This window comes from Pleurodeles waltl, chromosome 10 (assembly GCF_031143425.1).
Source record: "Pleurodeles waltl isolate 20211129_DDA chromosome 10, aPleWal1.hap1.20221129, whole genome shotgun sequence".
Classification (NCBI taxonomy): domain Eukaryota; kingdom Metazoa; phylum Chordata; class Amphibia; order Caudata; family Salamandridae; genus Pleurodeles; species Pleurodeles waltl.
Window position 1 is genome coordinate 1,080,065,426 of NC_090449.1, and position 19,973 is coordinate 1,080,085,398.

Consider the following 19,973-nt stretch of genomic DNA (forward strand, 5'->3'; position numbering starts at 1 on the left):
CTTGCCAGTCTGCATGGCACATTCTTTCTACCCATTTACAACATATTTCCCTCCTAGCCAAGAGAGTAGAATAAAAGAGGAACTTCTTCTTATCCCTGCTGAGCAGCTCAGACCAAACCACAGACCCAAAAATAATTAAGGAGCGGTCTATCGTCAAAGTTATTCCCATAATGCTTGACAGTGTGCTCCGCACTTCCTCCCAGAATGTCTATAAATGTGAATATCTGTGGCATCTTCTAATCCACATTTAGCACAATTAGCAGCCCCACTTTCCTCATTTTTTAGATTTTGTTCGGAGATAAATAAGCTCTATAAATTGTAAAAAAGTGGTTTCTTCCTGGACGACCCAGTTTGACAACAGCAAACAGTGTCTGCATTGATATTTGCCATCTATCCGGTACTTGATCCCTGAGAAAACATCCTCCCCAGAGCTCCTCTGCCAGCGTAAAAGCTCTGTCCGAAGCCTGCAAAATCTCCCAATACCATATGGATACTTTCCTCCCTGGGGCAACCTCCACAAGCTTTGACCAGAGCCAAGTCCCCCTGCATACTCTTCACCCAACAAACCAACTGCAGGTACTTGAACCTTGAGAGGTTCTCCCCCGTTTTCCCACGTAGGTCTTCCCAGGATAATAGCCCACCTCCCTGGGCATGATCACCCCAGCGTTCAATGTCTTCCCTCTTCACTGGTAAAGCCAACTTATCTTCTAAACATGCTGGAGTTCCATGGGAGTCCCAGATGGGGGCAATATAGCTATTGTGCCCTTCTTCAATACCTGTCTAACACTGAAACAAACTTTCACCATTGCTTGGAGCACTTTTAATTTGATATTTTTGAAAAACTTTGGGCCTCCATGCTTGAACAAGAAATTATTGTCTCGCCCTTTAACCTCCCCTAGCAAGGCTTTAAACAGGCACCCTATCCCTGGAGCATAGGGGGAGTTAAAAAGCATCCTTGCATTCTTACACTGGAAAGCCCAAGCATAGTACTACATATCCGGCAAAGCGAGGCCCCCCTTTTCTCTCCTTCTTCCCAACTTCTTCCATGCAATTCTTGGCCCCTTATATGCCCATGTGAAAGAATTTATTATCCAATGTATTTTATTTAGATATAACATACTCAATTCTAGAGGGATTGCATTAAAAAGGAAACAAAATGTAGACAATATAACCATTTTAACTACATTGACTCTGCCAAGGATTTTCAACGGGAGATTAACCCCACCTTGCATCCACTTGTTGGCTTCTGTCAGTACTTTCTTCAAATTGGCCTTTGCGATCCTATTAACATCTTGGACTATCCTAAACCCTAAATATCTCATCTCACTTTTAATGGACGAGTAATCCGCTCCCTGATTCCAGATCATAATCTTCGTCTTCCCTGCATAAACATGGTAGCCTGAAATTCCCCAAAAGTCTGAAGCTATTTTCAATACGGCCAGGAGGGCTGATAAGAGATCTGTTGAGTACACAATAAGATCATCAGCATACAGAGATTTGTTTTCCCACCCACAACACCGAAAAGGAGAAATGTAAGGCTCCTGCCTTAGACTCATGGCAAGAGGTTCAATGTAAAGGTTAAACAGCAGTTGTGATAAAAGGCATCCCTGCCAAGTTCCTCTAGATATATCCAAAAGAGGAGGTTAAACTCCCATTCAGAAAAACTGTAGCAGAAGGAGCATCATAAATCTTACTAATCACCGTACACAATTCCTCCCCTGAGTTACACAAGTTCAGGATTGTACCCAATGCACTCTGTAACAGCCAGGGGGGCCTTGTAAGCAGTAGCCATATCTACAGCGCCAATCAGTTCAAAAGTAAGTTCATGCAAGAACCTTCCTCTAACAAACCCCTGCTGGACCGGATGCAGGAGGCCCCCCAAAGCCCTGCTTAGCCTGTCAGCTAGAACCTTAGTAAATAGCTTATAATCAGAGTTCAGTAACAAAATCAGTCTGTAAGACTCACACTGCACAGGTGATTTCCCCAGCTTTAAAATCAGAGTAATAATTGCTCCCGATTCCGGCAAACCAGCTCTGCCCCTCTAAGAACAATTCAGTCATGGCAGGCAATATACAGTCCCCCAAAGCCTTATAAAGTTCCACAGTAAGACCATTTGGCCTGACAGCTTTACCTCCATTACAAGATTTTACTACAACCCCTATTTCTTCCTGAGCAGCCTGCTGGTCTAACCGGCCCTGCTCTATGGATGTGAGCCTGATTATATGGTCTTAAGCAATATCCCACCTCCTCCTCGCTCAGTGATTTATCTTCCATACATAGTTCCTCAAAGAACCTCTGAAATGCCTGTTCTATAACTGCACTAGTTACACATTTCTCTTCTGTCCGCCCACACACAATCTCCTTAATATTGTTTCTAACTAAATCTTTCTCGGTTTTCCAAGCTAACAACTTTCCTGCTCTTTCTCCATACTCAAAGTGCCTGATCTTGCTTGCTTCCCATTTCTTTGTTGACCTAGTCTGAAGTAGCACATCAAGTTGCTCTCTTAGCTAGGTCATCTTACTCTCTAATGATACCTTAAATTCAGCATCCAAACATTCCAGTATCTGACATTCACAATTGGTTAACTCAGCCTCTAAGGAGTTCAACTCAAGCCTATATTTGCAATTCCTATGACTCATCAGACTAATCATTTTTCCTCTTATAACAGCCTTAAAAGTATCCCACACGACTGCTATAGAAGCCGAACCCCTATAAACCTTAAAAAGGTCCACTGTCTCTGTGCGGAGTTGTGAGACCACCTGATCATCTAACAGTAAAGTATGGTCCAGGGTCCATCTCCTAACCCCTTCCTTTATTTGCAGTGTCATTGTCAACATTACTACTGCGTGATCTGACAAGTGAGCTGGTACGGAGGTTATATTATTAACTGCCTCCACTGGTACCTGATCAATCAGGAAATAATCTATTCAAGACGCATGGCCATACTTCTTGTAATGAAAGGAGTAACCATGCCACAATCCTGCTCTCTGTCTCCACAATTCACACAATCCTGATTGCACCATCATACCTTTAGGATAAGCCTGTGATTTGGGGGTCCCCACTGATCTACTAGCAGACGACCTATCCATTTTATTATCAAGAATCACATTAAAGTCGCCTGCCATAATCACTGGATGTTCAAAATCGAGCAACTTCATAAAAACCTGCTTAAGTGTCTCTATCCCATCACAATTAGGGCAATAATACCCTACTAACGTGAAAATCGTGTCATAAACTTGTATATTTACTATAACCCATCTCCATACCATTCTCAGAAAAGCCGCTTTAACTTGGTGCTTCACCAAGATGGCGAACCCTTTTGTATATAGCCCTTGATCGGTACATGGACGTATTTGAACCCATTTTGAGATTTAAATAATGCTTCACATTCAACTTTCGTCAGGTGTGTTTCCTGTAAAATTAAGATCTGAGCTGAAGAGTCTTTCAAATATTGCAGAATCTTATCCCTCCTCCCTCTACTACCCAAACCATTAACATTCTATGATAAAATCTGGATACGTCCACCTCCCTGGGTGGAGTCTATATTACCTATTCTCTGCACCCAGGAAAGTCCTGTCTAAGGCGTTTGAGGATCCTATTCTTTTTCCCCCATGCTCCCCACCCTTCACCTCAACCTGACCCTCACTCCCCCCCACACACCATGGAGGACCCTACCCTGCCTCCAACTGGATTGGATTTGATTCCAATTTTAGAGTGCCTTTTGGACCCCCTCACCCCCGACTGGGCAAAAAAGCATGTTATAAAAACTCTACACTACACCACTTGTCTTTCCACAAGTAATATTTAACCAGCTCTAAGACATGTTCTCAGATAACTGCGCCCCCCCAATGACCCCCATCAATTCATTAGCTGCCCCAGAATCCTTCCAATTGTGCATATTATTATTATACATAACCCGAAGCATAGCTAGAAATCTAAGCTGGGTTGATGCTCCCAATTTCTTAAATTCGGCCATACGCTTCCCCACCTCCCATTGCCGCTCTATAGTTGCTCGGGCCAAGCCTGATCTAATCTCAAAGGAGTGGTCTGGCCCTCTCAGGGATTTTGCTTTCAGTGCTTTCAGTAATATTTTTTCCTTCAAAGTATAAGTTTGAAAATGTATCAGAATTTTTCGAGGCATTGATCTGTTAGGGTTTTTCCTAAATGGGTCCTTAAGGATTCTTTGAATGTCCCTTGCAAAGTCTTCTTCCTCCTCCTCTAATGTTGTTTTTTTTTTAGGTAAGATTGTCTCCTTCCACTCCTTCCGGAACACTAAACATTCTCAAATTATTCCTGTGAGAACTGTTCTCGAGCTGTTCCAACTTGTCTTGCATTTCCTTCTCCCTACGTTTTAACAATTGCATACCCGCCAGACTTTTCCCCAAATCTACTTTTTAAACATACACTGTATCCTCCAGAGCTTGGGTCCTCGCGCTCAGTAAATCCAGCTTTTTCTCCAACACATTGTTATGCCATTAATTGTGTTTGACCACTGACTTTGTGTTTAACCACTGCGCATATTAGTTGTTCAATGTTCACCAGTAGCACATTACATGTTGTATTCAGTTTAGCTGACTATTGGCTTTAACGTGGCATTAGACATTCAGTTTAGCTGCCTATTGGCTTTATCGTGGAGTTCGACATTGCAGATGAGCTGTGATTTCCCACATGGTAGACCAAGCTGTGTTTTTCGTATTTTGAATTCTCACCGAGAACTAGCATGATAAGAGAGCGCATATTTTGGTGTTTTTCTTTAGTGCAGAAAACAGTCTGACCTTGAGGGGTGGGTCTCGAAACGGTGGCCAGCTTTCGGGACATTCCTGTCAAGGTTTACCTAAATAAGCCAGCATTTCTGAATAACTAATCTATAAACGGTGTCCCTGGGCAGCAGCAAGGGGGAATTTTCCAAGACTTCAGTCAGGAGCGGACGTCAGCTGCCTGACCTCCCGTATGGATGGAAAATCTCTTTCTCGCAGTTGAACAGGAGTCATCAACTTGCAGGCATGAGGAAGATGAAGAGGAGTGATAGGCCCTACGGTGATAAATTTTGACTTCTATTCTTTGCTTTGAAGTTATGCTATAATATAATCACATATATTTGCTGTGTACCTTGCAATTGAGAATCACTTTGATATATTTTCCTTTCAGTGCTGTGACTACTTTTAAACGTGTGCTTCCAGCCTACTATTCTCGTCTCTCAGGAACCTCTTGGTAAAGTAATAATAATAAATGTCTTCTTTAAACTAAGAAGTGCAATCCAGAGAAGTTTTATCAGCTCGGTCATAAGATATGTGAAAGCAAAACACACGTCACATGACCCCCCTTATGGTCTGATTAGCTTCAGTAACAGAAAATCCCTTTTTGACATCAGCAGCAAGAGCTAAAATCATAGACTCTAAAGGGCCACTATCCTCCATTGTAGGAAACTCCTGGTGCAGAGAGGATCTTCCAGTTGACTTCTGGGGTCCCACAGTGGGGCCACCTCACTACCATTCTAGGTTCCGATACTTTCTACCTCCCCTCCTTCAACTACCTCAGTAGTCTCTTCCATATCTGTCAAGGCCTCAAACCTATTCTGTTCTTTCCACATCTGGTTACCTCCAAACGCCATCGTAGACTGAAGTGTTACTGTGTCCTTCCCACTTTCCAACCCTCCTTCAATACCCTCTCTCACTCCCCTAACACGTCTTTCCAATGTCCACCACTGTAGACAGGACCTTAAAAAAACCTCAAAGTGAGGGCGTCATTTTTGAAAGGTGGACTGATGAACCCGCTCTTTTCTGTCTCTTCCCCTTGCAAGAATCACCGCTCCCTGACAGGGCTTTCTGATGTTGTTCCAAAGATTGCACAGATTGTACAGAAGTCTCTGAACTTGAACAGATACCCGGGGAAGGTACCGAAAGTGCTACCTGAGTTGGTGGTTTCCTCCCCCAATTATGAACAACAGAGTCTAGCTCATGAGGACCCATTCTTCCCCAAGACTCACCTGCTGCTGCACAATTTCATTCACTTGCCTTTAAAATGATTACCGCTGATCTGTGTCGGCTCTTCTCTCTTCCTTGCTGGGCTTGCCATGAATTTACTGCTCCCCCGGCGTCTGGAGGCACATCCTTCCCATCCAACACAGTTCTCCTGCTTGTGCTGCTGCTGCCCCTGCCTCCATGAATGGAAATGTGTGACACGGCCCTCCGTTTCCTCCTCAGCTCCAGGGTGGCTTCCAGCCAGGGTACATCCAAATCCCATATTGAAGAGAACCACGGCTGGGGGTCTGCGCTCTAGTGACCGGCCTAACTGCTAGCCACCATGTTCTCCCAAAAACACCAATAAATCGGAATGATGTACTGTTGCTTTCTAATCTTTTGACGCTATTATTCTAACAACCACCATATTGCACTGTATTGTAAATACGGTGCACACATGGTCTTGTTAGGTGGGGCAAGGGCGACGCAAGAAAAGTGGAGCATCATTACGGAGGCGCCACTTTCTTGTAGATCTGGCCTTTAGAACATCTGGGCCATTTTTCTGTATTGTAAGCGAGGGTTGTGTAGAGATGGCTAACACAACTCTAAAAAACCTCTACAGTGAAACCCATCCTACCTCCTGCCTCCTTCAATCGCAGTGCAATGATGGTACCGTGCGGCCCATTGCTAGTGCAGTTTTAGGGTTGCAACTGGGAGAAGAGAGCAAGAGGAGAGGTGAGGAGGGCTACACAAAGATTTGTGGGCACAGCTCCTGTGCTGGCCATGCACACTAAGGGGTCGGGTTGGATATTTAAAAGACGTGACCTGCCAACCAGGAAGTGCATTCAGCAGTCTGTTGACTTCTGACACAGGTCCAACACAACTAGAGCACTAACTCTGCATTCTTCTGGTAAACAAGGAGCAGCCCTATGCTGCATTAAAAGGCTAATAGCGTGTCGTGGGCGGTAAACTCACGTGGCGGCAGGCGGAGCTTTTGCTGAACGCTGCACTCAGTGCGGAGTGGCAAACCTCTGCGAACTCTGCCAGCGGAGTAGAGTTTGTCGCCCACCCCTACAAAGATTTTGATATTTATTACATTCCTCCTAGAAACCCATTTGATTAAGGAAGACCAGTCCAGATTAACATGTTTGCTCCTGGGCTCCACACAAACTCCCATTCAAAACTGAAGTGGTGGACATTTTAATACACAGACGCCTTAGAGTTTCAATACAAGGAAAATAATGTTGAATGCTGGATGTTTGAGGCACATCAGGGACAAGATCACTAACCACAGTCTCTATCTACACTCCTAATGAGAATAAAGGGTTCTCAACCGCTTTTCTATCTGTCTCAGAATTTGTGAAGGTCATCTCGACCTTGAATTACTCTTTGAATTCTTCTTCTTGTTACATTTTGTAAGTCCATACAGCATGCAGAAGCCTCACATAAGCTGTAGAAGGCCTACAGTTAATAGACGTTGAGAGGCATAATTACTATTATTCCAAGCAGCGCAGCAAGGGAATTTCTTGTGCTGAATTGCGTGAAAGGAAGAGAGCAGCATTTCTCTGCAGTCAGTGGTCTTTCGGGAGTTCTCAGCAGACTTCTGTCTGATGGGGCTCCTGAGTCCATGAGCTGCTTTTAGGCAACATAACTTTGAATACTTCTAGTCGTCATTCATAAAGAAGCATTGCGAAGCCAGTAGATCTTGCCTGTATAAGAGCTATTGCCGTTGCAATGTGCTTAGCCTTGTTGCACATCAGCATGGCTGCTGTTCAGCATGGCTAAATCTTTGTGGTGTAGAGGAGAGTGGCATGGAGTGGACTGGTGTAAAGTGAAGTAGAGCGGCGTAGAGTGAAGTGGCTGGACTGGAGTGTCACACGGTGGCATAGAGTGTCGTAGAGTAGGGTGTACTGTTATGGAGTCATAGAGTGCAGCAGAGTGGAGGCGAGGAGTGTGGAGTTGAGTAGAGAGGAATGGTCTGGAGTGGTGCAGAATAGAAGGGTGTAGACTGGAGGGGCATAGAGTTGAGGGGCATAGAATGGAAGGGTGCAGATTAGAGTAGAAGGGAGTAATGTGTTGTGGCATAGAGGGACGTAGAGGGTTGAAGAGTGGAGTAGAGTGTCATAAACTTGAGGTGCATACAGTGGAGTAAAGTGTTGTAGACTGGAGTAGACTGTCATAGAATGGAGTGGCATATAGTGGAGTAGAGTGGGGTGGCTGTGAGTGACATAGAGAAGAGGAGAATGGAATGGCAAAGAGGTTCATAGAGTGGCATGGCGTGGAGTGGTGTTGTGCAGAGTGGAGTGGTGTAGAGTGGTGTGGTGTAGAGTCTAGTGGAGTAGAAAGGCATGTCATAGAGTAGAGTCCCTACTTATACGGGGCAGGAGTTTGGGGCTATAACAAAATACCCTCCCTCCAAAGTGCTGAAAATAAATTCCTGCGTAGATTACTGACGGTTCCAAAGTGTATAGCAAACATCATCAGTCATGAGGAAATTGGTCAACGTTTTTTGGAGGACAGGGTCTCTATCGCTCCTTTACTGCTCTGGATTAGATGCTGGCTGAACCCTGCGGCAAAACTTGTTCAAGACTGCATTTCTGATTACTTACAGTTGGACAACTCAAATTGGATTCCCTGGCTTGTGTTCCTGCGAAACTCCTTTGAGAAGCTAGGGCTCAGGTACATGTTTGAAGAACCCCAACTGTTAACCACAAACTCTAGGTCTGTCTTGAAGTCAACTTATTTTGAGCACATATCAGAGTTGAGATTTTATAGCTCCCTTAAATTGAAATCTTTCGACCCCTACATCCGGATTGTAACTGTCCCATGTCTTGAACCTTACTTGATCTGGTTTTCAAGTTCTAAAATAACCTCTCTTTTAAAAAACATTTTGATTTAATTTGATTAATTTTAAGGTAGCTTTTCCCAAACCATGTTTTTGGAAAAAGGATTTACCACCCTGGCCCTGTGATTCCAAATCAAAGCAGAGTACCTCACACTTTTTTCTCTTTTGTTCTTTATATGCTGCTCCTAGAAAGGTCTTTATTTTACCTATTTTATGTCATCTTAGACCTATCCATTATAAGGAAGCTCTATTATATTTTTAGAGACTGCCAGATATTCAAACTTGTCACCACGTACTAAATTTTGTTACAGCTTCTTTAAGTATCAGGAAAAGGTCTATTCCATTTTAATCGCTATATGTTTGTGAGAGATTTCTGTATAATATTACAAGATAGTTTTTATTCTGAGATAACATCTGTAAATCTTGTGTTTCTGTGATTCTTAATTATGTTCAGTATACTTATTTGTCATATGTTAAGGGTTTTTTAGATCGGATGTTTACATGGTGTTTTTAGAAACTGTTTTTACTGTTTTTAATTGTGTTTTATACTATTTACAGATTCGTAATATGTGTCTTTGTATGCACTTTTATGGCAACTGCCGGATAAAGTTCTTTGACTGACTGACTGACTGAGTAGAGACTCAGAAGTCTCTTAGAGTGGAGTAGGGTGTCAAAGAGTGTTGTAAAGTGCGGTGGAGGGTTGTAAAGTGGAGCCTTGTAGAGTGGATTGGGGTTTCATATAGTGGAGTAGAGTGGAGTGAATAGCGTAAATGTCATAGAGTGGAGTAGTGTATAGTGAAGTGACATGTCATAGAGTGGCGTGGTGTAGAGTGACTTTGAAAGAAGTGGCACAGAGTGGAGTGGACTGTCATAAAGTGGGGTGGTGTAGAGTGTTGTAGAGTGGAGTAGAGTGGAATGAAGTAGAATTTCATAGAGTGGAGTAGAGTGGAATGGAGTAGCATGTCATAGAGTGGAGTATCATGGAGTGGTGTAAAGTTGAGTGGAGAGGAGTAGAGTAGAGTGAAGTAGAGTGGAGTGGAGTAGAAAAGAGTGGTGTAGAGTGGGCTAGAGTGAAGTGGCACAGAGTGGCATAGAGTCCCAAAGAGTGTTGTAGAATGGATGAAGTGGAGTGGAATAGAGTGTCAGTGTGAGGGCTACCATAGAGGTGGAGTATTATAGAGGGGAGTGGTGTACAGTAGCCTTGAGTGGCGTAGAGTGGAGTGGCATATAATGGAGTGGAGCAGTGTAGAGTAGAATGGTGTGGTGTGGAGTAGAGTTATATAGAGTAGAGTGTAGTGGCGCAGAGTGGAGTGGAGTGTAACAGAGAGGAGTGGCATATAGTGAAGTGGAGTGGAGTGGAGTGGAGTGGTGTGGAGTGGTGTAGAGTAGAGTGGAGTGGAGTGCGTAGAGTGGTGTAGAGAGGAGTAGAGTGACATGTCAGAGTGTTGTGTCATAGAGTATTGTGTCACAGAGTGGAGTGGCATAGAGTGTAGTAGAGTGGCATAGAGTGGAGTGAGGTAGAGTGGAGGTGTGTAAAGTGGCATACCATATAGTGGAGTAAAATGTCATAGAGTAGAGCAGAGCTGAATGCCAAAGATAGCAGTAGAGTGGAGTGCCAAAGATTGGAGTAAAGTATCTGAGTGGAATGGTGTAGTGATGAGTGGCATAGGAGATAGTGATTTAGTGTGGAGTGGTGTAAAGTGGAGTAAAATGGCATTGAGTGGAGTAGAATAAAGTTGAGTGCCATAGAGTGCAGTAGAGAGGAATGGAGTGCTGTTGAATGGAGTAAAGTGTCCGAGTGGAATGGTGTAGTGTGGAATGGCATAGCATGGAGTGGCGTAAAGTGGCATAGAGTGTCATAGAATGGAGTGTTGTAGAGTTAAGTGCTGTAGAGTGGAGTATTATTGAGTGAAGTGTCATGGAGTAACGTAGACTAGAATTGAGTGTTGTGGAGTGGGGTAGCCGAGAGTGAAGCATCATAGAGTGAAGTGGTTACAGTGAAGTTGAGTGTTGTAGAGTGGAATGGAGTTCAGTATGGTGGAGAGGATTGTTGCAGAGTGAAGTGAAGTAGAGTGGTGTGGAATGGAGTAGAGCATCCTAGAGTGAAGTGGCACAGCGTGGCATAGAGTGTCATAGAGTGTCATAGAATGGCATAGAGTAGAGTGGTATAGAGTGGAGTGCCGTTGAGTGGGGCATCATAACTTAGAGGGGAGTAGAGTGTCGTGGAGTAGAGTATTGTAAAGTGGACAGGCATAAAGTGGAGTTGAGTGTTGTAGAGTGGAGTTGCATGGAGTGAAATTTACACAGTGTGCAAGTGCACTGTGATTACCAACAACATATTTTCAAGTGAAATTACCATTTACAGACATTTAGATGTTGTTGTGTGCTAGGAAAATAAATAACATCCTACAGCCTTGTCTCTTACACGGGTACCCAGCAGGATTGTCACAGAAATCCTCTCTCTTTGAAGTCAGAGTACACCAAGCTCCCAGGAAGACAAACCCTGACATTTGACCTCTGTCTTTCAATGCACAGCAAGTGTGACAAAAACACAATGTAAAAGTCTGCTTGCACAAGAAGAGCACTCGTGGAAGAATGGAAGGAGCAGTGGTGAACAGGCTATGCTCCACAGCAGGAACAAAGACAAGCTGGACAGCCTAAAATGAATGAAACCAGCAAATAGAAAGCAAGAAAGAGTTACAAGTCATAAATGCAATGGTCAGCAATGGACGAAATGTATGCCCTGCGGGACTTGAATTGGTGGCTTCACCTCACCTTGTCACCCTTCTTTTCTCCACAGGTGTCTCCAGCGCCCTCTTCATCAGTGCGCCCCAGAGATCCATCGTTGGAGCTGTCAATCAGTCGGTGCTGCTGCCCGTGAGCTACAGGATGAATGGATCACTGAATGTACCACTCCTGATTGCATGGAAGCGCAATGACATCAGTAATGCAATCATTGCATATAAACTGAACAACATCTCCCTGGGGGAGGACGGGAGCCCCCTCAAGTGTGATGGAAGCCTTTTCACCCATGACACATACTTGGACCGTGTCATCTTCTACCCTGAGAACGCGTCTCTGCGCCTCCTGAGCCTCCAGGTCAATGACGGCGGAGTCTACACCGTCTCATTCAGAGACGCTAGACAGAGCAGAGACATCACCCTGTCTGTGTCTTCAGCACAGGAGCCTCCTGGGAACGGCACATCTGAGGGAGCTTCAGGTACGTGGAGCTTGTGGACGGCTCTTGCATGATGTACAAGAAGAGCTCACGTCTTCAAGGCGCTACTTGTCACGTCACACTCATGCTTGTCTTTGTGTTTGGTTACAGATAAGCTTGATGAGCCTCGGTAGTCTGTTTTTTAACTGTAGGGTGGCTACTGAAAAGGGGGGCGCAAGATACTTTCTATATAAGTGTGGGCATCCCAGATTCTTCAAAAAAGTTAAATTGAGATTACTACAAGATGCCGCTAAAGTTTGGTTTGAGGTACGTTGAGTGTCAAACATTCCATATTATAGTCAGGCGCTCCAGTTTGGGATTCCCCAGGCACTCCTGAATGTTTAACAGATGTATTGGCTCGACCTTTACAGAGAGCTGGAGTCAAAGTGGGGGATCTGATCGAGGCAGGGACCTTGTTGTCTTGGGAGGAGATTACAGAAATAACCGAGGGATCTCTTTCAATATGGAAATATGTCCAGATAAAGGATTGGTTTTGCGAGCCCACCATTATTCTGGGCCATGCAAATCATCGAGAAGATGGTTTGGTAAGGACTCATGCCCAAGTACAAAAGGTTTCCAAATGGTATTGGGGAATGTTGGATGTTTCAAAGGGTGACTTTAGCTTACCAGATGATTTATGGAAGGACCCGTTTCCTCGGGGGCAGGCCCAGAGTTGGTGGGAAGTGTCAATGTGAGGGGTGTTCAAAATTTTTTAATTGGCTTCATTGAGGAGGAATCACCTTTTTACCTTGCATAGGGCCTTTTTCTCCCCTGATAGGATTTCTAAGATGAGGAGAGGAGAGGCGAGGATGTGTTGTGTGCGAAATGTGGATTGTCAGGGGCTTCTGATATTCATATGTTTTTTGACTGCCCAATGGTGTTTTCTTTTTGGAGGGAAGTATCAATCAATCAATCAATCATAGTATTTATAAAGCGCGCTATGTACCCGTCAGGGTTTCGAGGCGCTGAGGGGGGGGGGGGAGGGGAGCGCTGCTGGTTTATCGGTCGAAGAGCCAGGTCTTGAGGAGCCTTCTGAATGCGAGGAGGTCCTGGGTCTGGCGAAGGGATGTGGGGAGAGAGTTCCAGGTCTTGGCGGCGAGGAAGGAGAAGGATCTGCCGCCGGATGTCTTGCGCTGGATTCGGGGTACGATGGCGAGGGCGAGGTTGGCGGATCGGAGTTGACGTGTTGGGGTGTAGAAGTGAAGTCTGGTGTTGAGGTAGGAGGGTCCGGTGTTGTGAAGTGCCTTGTGAGCGTGGGTCAGGAGTTTGAAGGTGATCCTCTTGTCTACCGGGAGCCAGTGGAGTTCCTTTAGGTGAGGGGAGATGTGACTTCGGCGGGGTATGTTGAGGATCAGTCGGGCGGAGGCATTTTGGATACGTTGGAGGCGTTTGATGTCTTTGGTTGGGATGCCTGTGTAGAGTGCGTTGCCGTAGTCAAGTCTGCTGCTGACGAGGGCCTGGGTCACCGTCTTTCTGGTTTCTGTTGGAATCCACTTGAAAATTCTGCGGAGCATTCGGAGGGTGTTGAAACAGGAGGAGGAGACGGCGCTGACCTGTTTGGACATGGTGAGGGCGGAGTCCAGGATGAAGCCGAGGTTTCTTGCGTGGCTGGCAGGGGTGGGTGGGGGTCCGAGGACGGAGGGCCACCATGAGTCGTTCCAGGCCGAGGGAGTGCGTCCGAGGATGAGGACTTCCGTCTTGTCGGAGTTGAGTTTCAGGTGACTGTTGTTCATCCAATCGGCGATAGATTTTAGTCCCTCGTGGAGGTTTGTTTTGGCGGTGAGCGGGTCTTTGGTCAGGGAGAGGACGAGCTGGGTATCGTCGGCGTAGGAGATGATGCTGAGATGATGTTGGCGGGCCAGTTGAGCGAGGGGGGCCATGTAGACGTTGAACAACGTGGGGCTGAGGGAGGATCCTTGGGGGACGCCGCAGATGAGGTTGGTGGCTTTGGAGCGGAAAGGGGAGAGACGGACTCTCTGCGTTCTGTCGGAGAGGAAGGATGAGATCCAGTGGAGGGCTTTATCTTGGATGCCGGCTTCCTGGAGGCGGGTCAGTAGGGTGCGGTGGCAGACGGTGTCAAAAGCGGCTGATAGGTCGAGGAGGATGAGGGCTGAGGTTTCGCCGTTGTCCATTTGATGTCTGATGTCATCTGTGGCGGCGAGGAGGGCGGTCTCAGTGCTGTGGTTTCGTCTGAATCCGGATTGTGAGGGGTCCAGGATGGAATTGTCTTCGAGGAAGTGGGTGAGCTGAGTGTTGACGATCTTCTCGATGACTTTCGCTGGAAAAGGGAGGAGAGAGATCGGACGGAAGTTTTTGAGGTCGTTGGGGTCAGCCTTGGGTTTTTTGAGGAGGGGTTGGATTTCTGCGTGTTTCCAGCTGTCCGGGAAGGTGGCAGAAGTGAAGGAGAGGTTGATGATCTTGCGGAGTTCGGGGGCGATGGTGGCGTTTGCTGAGTTGAAAACATGGTGGGGGCAGGGGTCCGTGGGGGAGCCTGAGTGGATGGTGTTCATGGTTGCTATGGTTACTGCCTCGTCCACGTGGGTCCAGGCGGTAGCTATCTTTCGACGAGAAGTCTATTTAACTTTGTCTTTAGTTATCTTTTTGGTACAGGAAGGGGAAGAATCAACTAAGGGTGACGTTAAAACAATTTTGTATTATGCAATACTATTGGCTAGGGGAGAAATTTGCAAGAAGTGCATGGCTTCCTCTGCTCCTTCCTATATGGACTGGCTGAAAGCTTTGATGTCTGTATCAAGACGGGACGTGGAAGCGAGCAAGACAAATAGAGTTAAGAAGACAAAGATGTGGTCATGTCTATGGGAATGGAAAGACACTTCAGTATAATGGGTTACGTATTTCTTTCATGCATCCTATGATTAAGAACTTAGTAACTCTTGTATTTTGGACACTGATTTCAGTGTCTAGTGAGAGAGCTTGGTTCTCCCTGGCTGTAGCTAAGTCTGTGTTTGGTGAACATCATAAGGGTGCTATTGAGTGGTTTGAAGGCCAGAGGTGTCTGAGGACAACAACAACAAAAAAGAGAAAGAAAAACGAGGGCCTGACCTCCAGGAGAGTCCCTGTTGCCAGCAGCCTGGCGCTCTGCCTCCCTCTGACCCCTCCTCCCGGGCTGCTGAGGAAAGTGAAAGGAGGAAGCAGTGGATCCGGAGCTGGGGCTGGTGCAGCCCTCAGCTTGCAGCAGCTCCACGATGCTGACCGGCAGAGAGCAGAGCCTGTCATAGCAGGTCAATTGCTGTCTTTATTTTGGGCTGAGTGTAAAGTGCAGCCCAGTTATGGGCCACACAGCGCAAGCGTACACTGTGCCTGCACTGTGTGGCCCAAAACTGGGCTGTGGTGCGCACACTGGTGAGCTCCGCTCCACTGCCGGACTAGCAGAGTTTTTGGCCAAGCTCCGCTCTTCAAGGGGAGTGTGGAGTGCCAAAAACTCAATTAAATCCGCCAGTGGAGCAGAGCTCACCGCCCACCTCTAGTAAGTATGAGTTTAAGGCAAAATACATGGGTGGACGCGCGGGTAAGCCCATACACCCTCCATGTAATGCGTAACACAAGTAACACGAACAGTGCTATGCACTGCCTTTCTTTCCTTTTTTTTTAACAAAGTCAAACAAATGACAATTTGCACCGCATTTTAAATCCCAAAAAGTGATGCAACCTCAACACAAACTCTCAGTAAATCTGGGCCCAAGGGGCGACTCAGCAAGCAGAATGCACTATACAAAAGGCCCATGTTGCAAGAGGCAAACTACACAACCACAACATCTCAGAAAAAGCATAAGATCTTAGGTAATATGGAAATATAAACAGCCACTGCGTCACTGACATGGTTTACCTTTGCAGAAGGGTTTGCCATGGACCGGTGCACTCAGGCGAGACGCCAAAGATTGGACGAGCAGCTCTATAAGAAACCTCCACTGCCTTAATCCTGAACGCCTTATGGTTCCTAATGAACACTGGTAATTAATGCAGCAGCCAGCGGCGTAGCTTAATCAGTGAGATTCTGGTGGTGTGAGTCTCAAATTTACCAATTAAAAAAGCAGTGGGCTGCAGGGTGGGGGATGAGATGACCAAGGTACTGGACGGACGGTTTCCATGAGGGACAGGGTCAGTACTGATTCACATTAGGTGGGCCTCTGTCTAGAGTGGACAATGAGAAAAATATAAATTAGGTGCTACCCCGAGCGACTGCCAGGTTTTGACTATGGGCAAGCATGCCCGGGAACATGAGGCTGGCACAGCTTTCTAAGCCCATGACTGCCAATGTTTGTGGATTCCAAAAAGTAGCGAATTTTCACACTTTAAATAAGCACTTCTATACTTCTGTGGGTGCAAATATACTACTTTTTTGGAAAACCTGTCACCATATATGTATATTTTAGATCCAGATCCAAAAAGTGAATGAGGAAAGCTGAAACAGACGTAGCAGACCTGATTTAGGGTGCTCAGATCCAACCACCAAGCTGAGAATGCGTTTGAGGGGGCTCACCCTCTAGACACCCCCACTGATTCTACGTCATGCACCCCGGCCTGGTGTCTCCCTGGGAGCTCATGACTACGGCCTCCTCCTAAACAATGACCTTCCCCGGGGTCACTTATTTGAAATGTTTTTACAGTGCACACACTCCTCTTTGTCTTTGCTGCAAGAAGCCTTGATGGTGGAGTCTATGGGGATACTTAGGATGAACTGGCGCAGGGCCGTGTCACAAGCCTTTTTGCTGTGCTGTGGTACGCGGATTCGAAAGGGCAGGAATGCACCACATCTACGAGATACAATGCATTCCTGTCCTTTCAGCCGGCACACAGTTTGGTACCTAGCGCCAACGCAGACACCCTAGCACCATGGTGCAAGGGTGTCTGCGTTATGGGCAAGATTGTTTTTTTGCAGGAAGGGGCATCTTCCTCCACAAAAACAATCCATGGAGGCTTTTTCTTCTTTCTAAATGTGCTGCAGAGCGCAGCAGACACAGAAAGATGAAGAAATAAGTAGAAATAAAGGTATTTCTCCTCGTTACGCCTCACCTGGGGAGGCGTACGGTTTTGACACATTCCAGGGTTTACACATTCTTGTAAATCTGGGAATGAGTCCAAACTCGTGGGTGTTGCGTGGGAATTCCCACCGCAATCCCTTTGGAGACCCCCCTGATGCAGTGTGAGGGGAGGCAGCGACTTGTCCTGCGTTGCCTTACACTATACCTACGAGGCAATGAAACGCCACGCAAAGTGGCTTTGCGTGGACGCACAGATATGGGTCTGCACTCTGCGCCGCCGGAGCATCAGAACAAGTGGTGCAAGGGGCTTGTAAATGTTGCGTTATGTTCTAGTCCCTGCCTATTGCACATCATTTCATGTGGCTGATGGCCGCATGTACTAAGCCCAAGTGGGAAAGAAAACTGCGCGTGTAAGCAGATTAAATGTATTTCTTCAGCATGCAGAAGCATTTCTCCTTAGAAATTCAGAATATATTGCTGCACGGATGGACATTTATTAAAAGTTGCAGTTTTTGAACACGAACTTAGAAACATTCATGGTCCGCCTCCAACGACAATTGCATTAGTGAACCAAGAGGCGCATCTGTAGCCTGGAAACACAAAACGTGGCCTGGATTCTTACTGTAGATGGAGCAACGTTATAGCCAATGAAATCAAACATAACAGGGTGTGTGGAGCACACACCCTGAGCTCAAGGATTAACAAGTGATAATAAGGAAAAAGGAGTCTGTGAAATAACACATTTGCATGGAATCGGACAGTTTGGAGAAGCAGGAGAGCCATACTGATTCCAAGTTATCTGGTTTAACATTTTGAAAATCAATCACCAGATTGGTGTCTGTTTTTCTCTCCTCCCATTGACCCCAAAGGTCACTGATCTGCCTTTCATCTTAGGTCACCACGAGAAAAACCAGGGTAGACACAGCAGGCCTGACTCAGAGACCCCAGACCCAACGGGCAAGCCGGGAATGCATTTATTTCAGGGATGTCCCTTCCCAGCAGCTCCTGAGAGTGACCCTCCTATGTCAGATGTTGGATGTGAGTCTGAATAGGCCCTGCAAAGGCTCAGCCATCTCCTCAGCCTTCCGCTTAGCAACCCCGGAGAATTACCCTGAGTCTGTTTATACTCCTGGATGTGATAGCTGGGGGGAGGGGGGGTTTAGAAATGTTTTTGGGGGGTTCAGCTCCATTTGTTGCCCTGATTTTCAGGACTTTGTGACTTAGGGCCTGATGTAGTTAGGCCGACGGGTTACTGTCACGGACATGACCGATATCCGGATACAATGAGGTCGTAGTAACCCCATCTGACACACTCTAAGTCAGCCCTTAGACTTCAGGGTTAGCAACTCTGAGAGTGCACTGAGTCCTGCTAAACAGGTCAGGGCCTGTGCTCTGACCCCTACAGACGTATGTACAATTGACTAACCACCTATTGGCATAGGTTAACTTACTTATATAAGGTATGGTAGTGAGTGTGCCAAGGGCCTGCAAGTTAAAGTTACTAGGGGACGGATGAATGGCAAGGACTAGCCTTTCTTTTGCAATATATTGTACGTCCGTTTATTGATGGGAGCGCAACGCTGGTCCCTCAGCTGGGTGGAGCTAGGCTTAGGAGGTTTGGAAGCACCATCTTGAGCAGGACAGCGCTCTGAGGGCCTGAGTTATACTTTTTGACACAAACCTGCCATATTTAAGGAATGGCGCAAGCCGACGCCAAGGCCCGGTTAGCGTGAAAATACATGATGCTTACCGGGTAGGGGAGGCGTAGCGAAAACTGGAGGTTGTGCATGAAAGAATGGCGCTAGTCAGGTTAGAGTCAAAATAATGACTCTAACCTGACTAGTGCCATTGTTAGACACACAACCCCCATGAACAAGACTCCTGTCATAAAAGACAGGAGTCATGCCCCCCAGCCCAATGGCCGTGCCCAGGGGACCTTAGTCCCCTGGGCATGGCCAATGGGCACAGTGCCATGTAGGGGAGCCCAAGTTAGGCCCCCCTATGGCACTTCATTAAAAAAAAATACTTACCTCTACTTACCTATACTTACCTGGGATCCCCCATCCTCCGCTGTCCCTCTGGAGTGGGAGATACAATGCATTCCTGTCCTTTCAGCCGGCACACAGTTTGGTACCTAGCGCCAACGCAGGCACCCTGGCACCATGATGCCAGGGTGTCTGGGTTATTGGCAAGATTGTTTTTTTGCAGGAAGGGGCATGTTCCTCCACAAAAACAATCCATGGAGGCTTCTTCTTCTTTCTAAATGTGCTGCAGAGCGCAGCAGACACAGAAAGATGAATAAATAAGTAGAAATAAAGGTATTTCTCCTGCTCAGACCCAAGTGTTAAATAATGGCGCTAAGCAAGCTTAGCGCTATTATTTAAGGTCCTCCTCCTCCCGTGCTTGATTTTTGCACGGGAGGATAAATAAGGCGCTAGGGCCTTAGAGTCATTTTTGCCCCGGAACACCTACCTTGCATCTCATTGACGTAAGGTAGTTTTCCGCAGGCAAAAAATTACTTTAAGTCCAATGTTTTGGCGCTAGACATATAAATATGGAGTTACGTATGTGCCAGATTTACGTAAAAAAATGACGTACATCCGGTGCAAACAGGGTATAAATTTGGACCTAAATGTGCAAGGAGCTTATTTAAGGACCCTTGATGTGTGGACGCCGGCTATAATGCCGGCTTTGCAACATATTCTGCAAAGTTTGGATCAGAATAAATCGCACCCACCTTCTGAAGTGCTAGTGATGTTTCAACATTGTAGGAAACTAAACCAGAAGAGGAAAGACGCAGCCAAGTCTCTCTTGTCATCCCTTGGAAATATTAATGCCAATGTATTGAAGATTCTCTGCTTCAATGCTAGATAGCTGCTAAACGACAATACTGAGATTGTTGCAACATGATGTTCTGAACAAACTGACTGTCTCTTATTAACTAAAA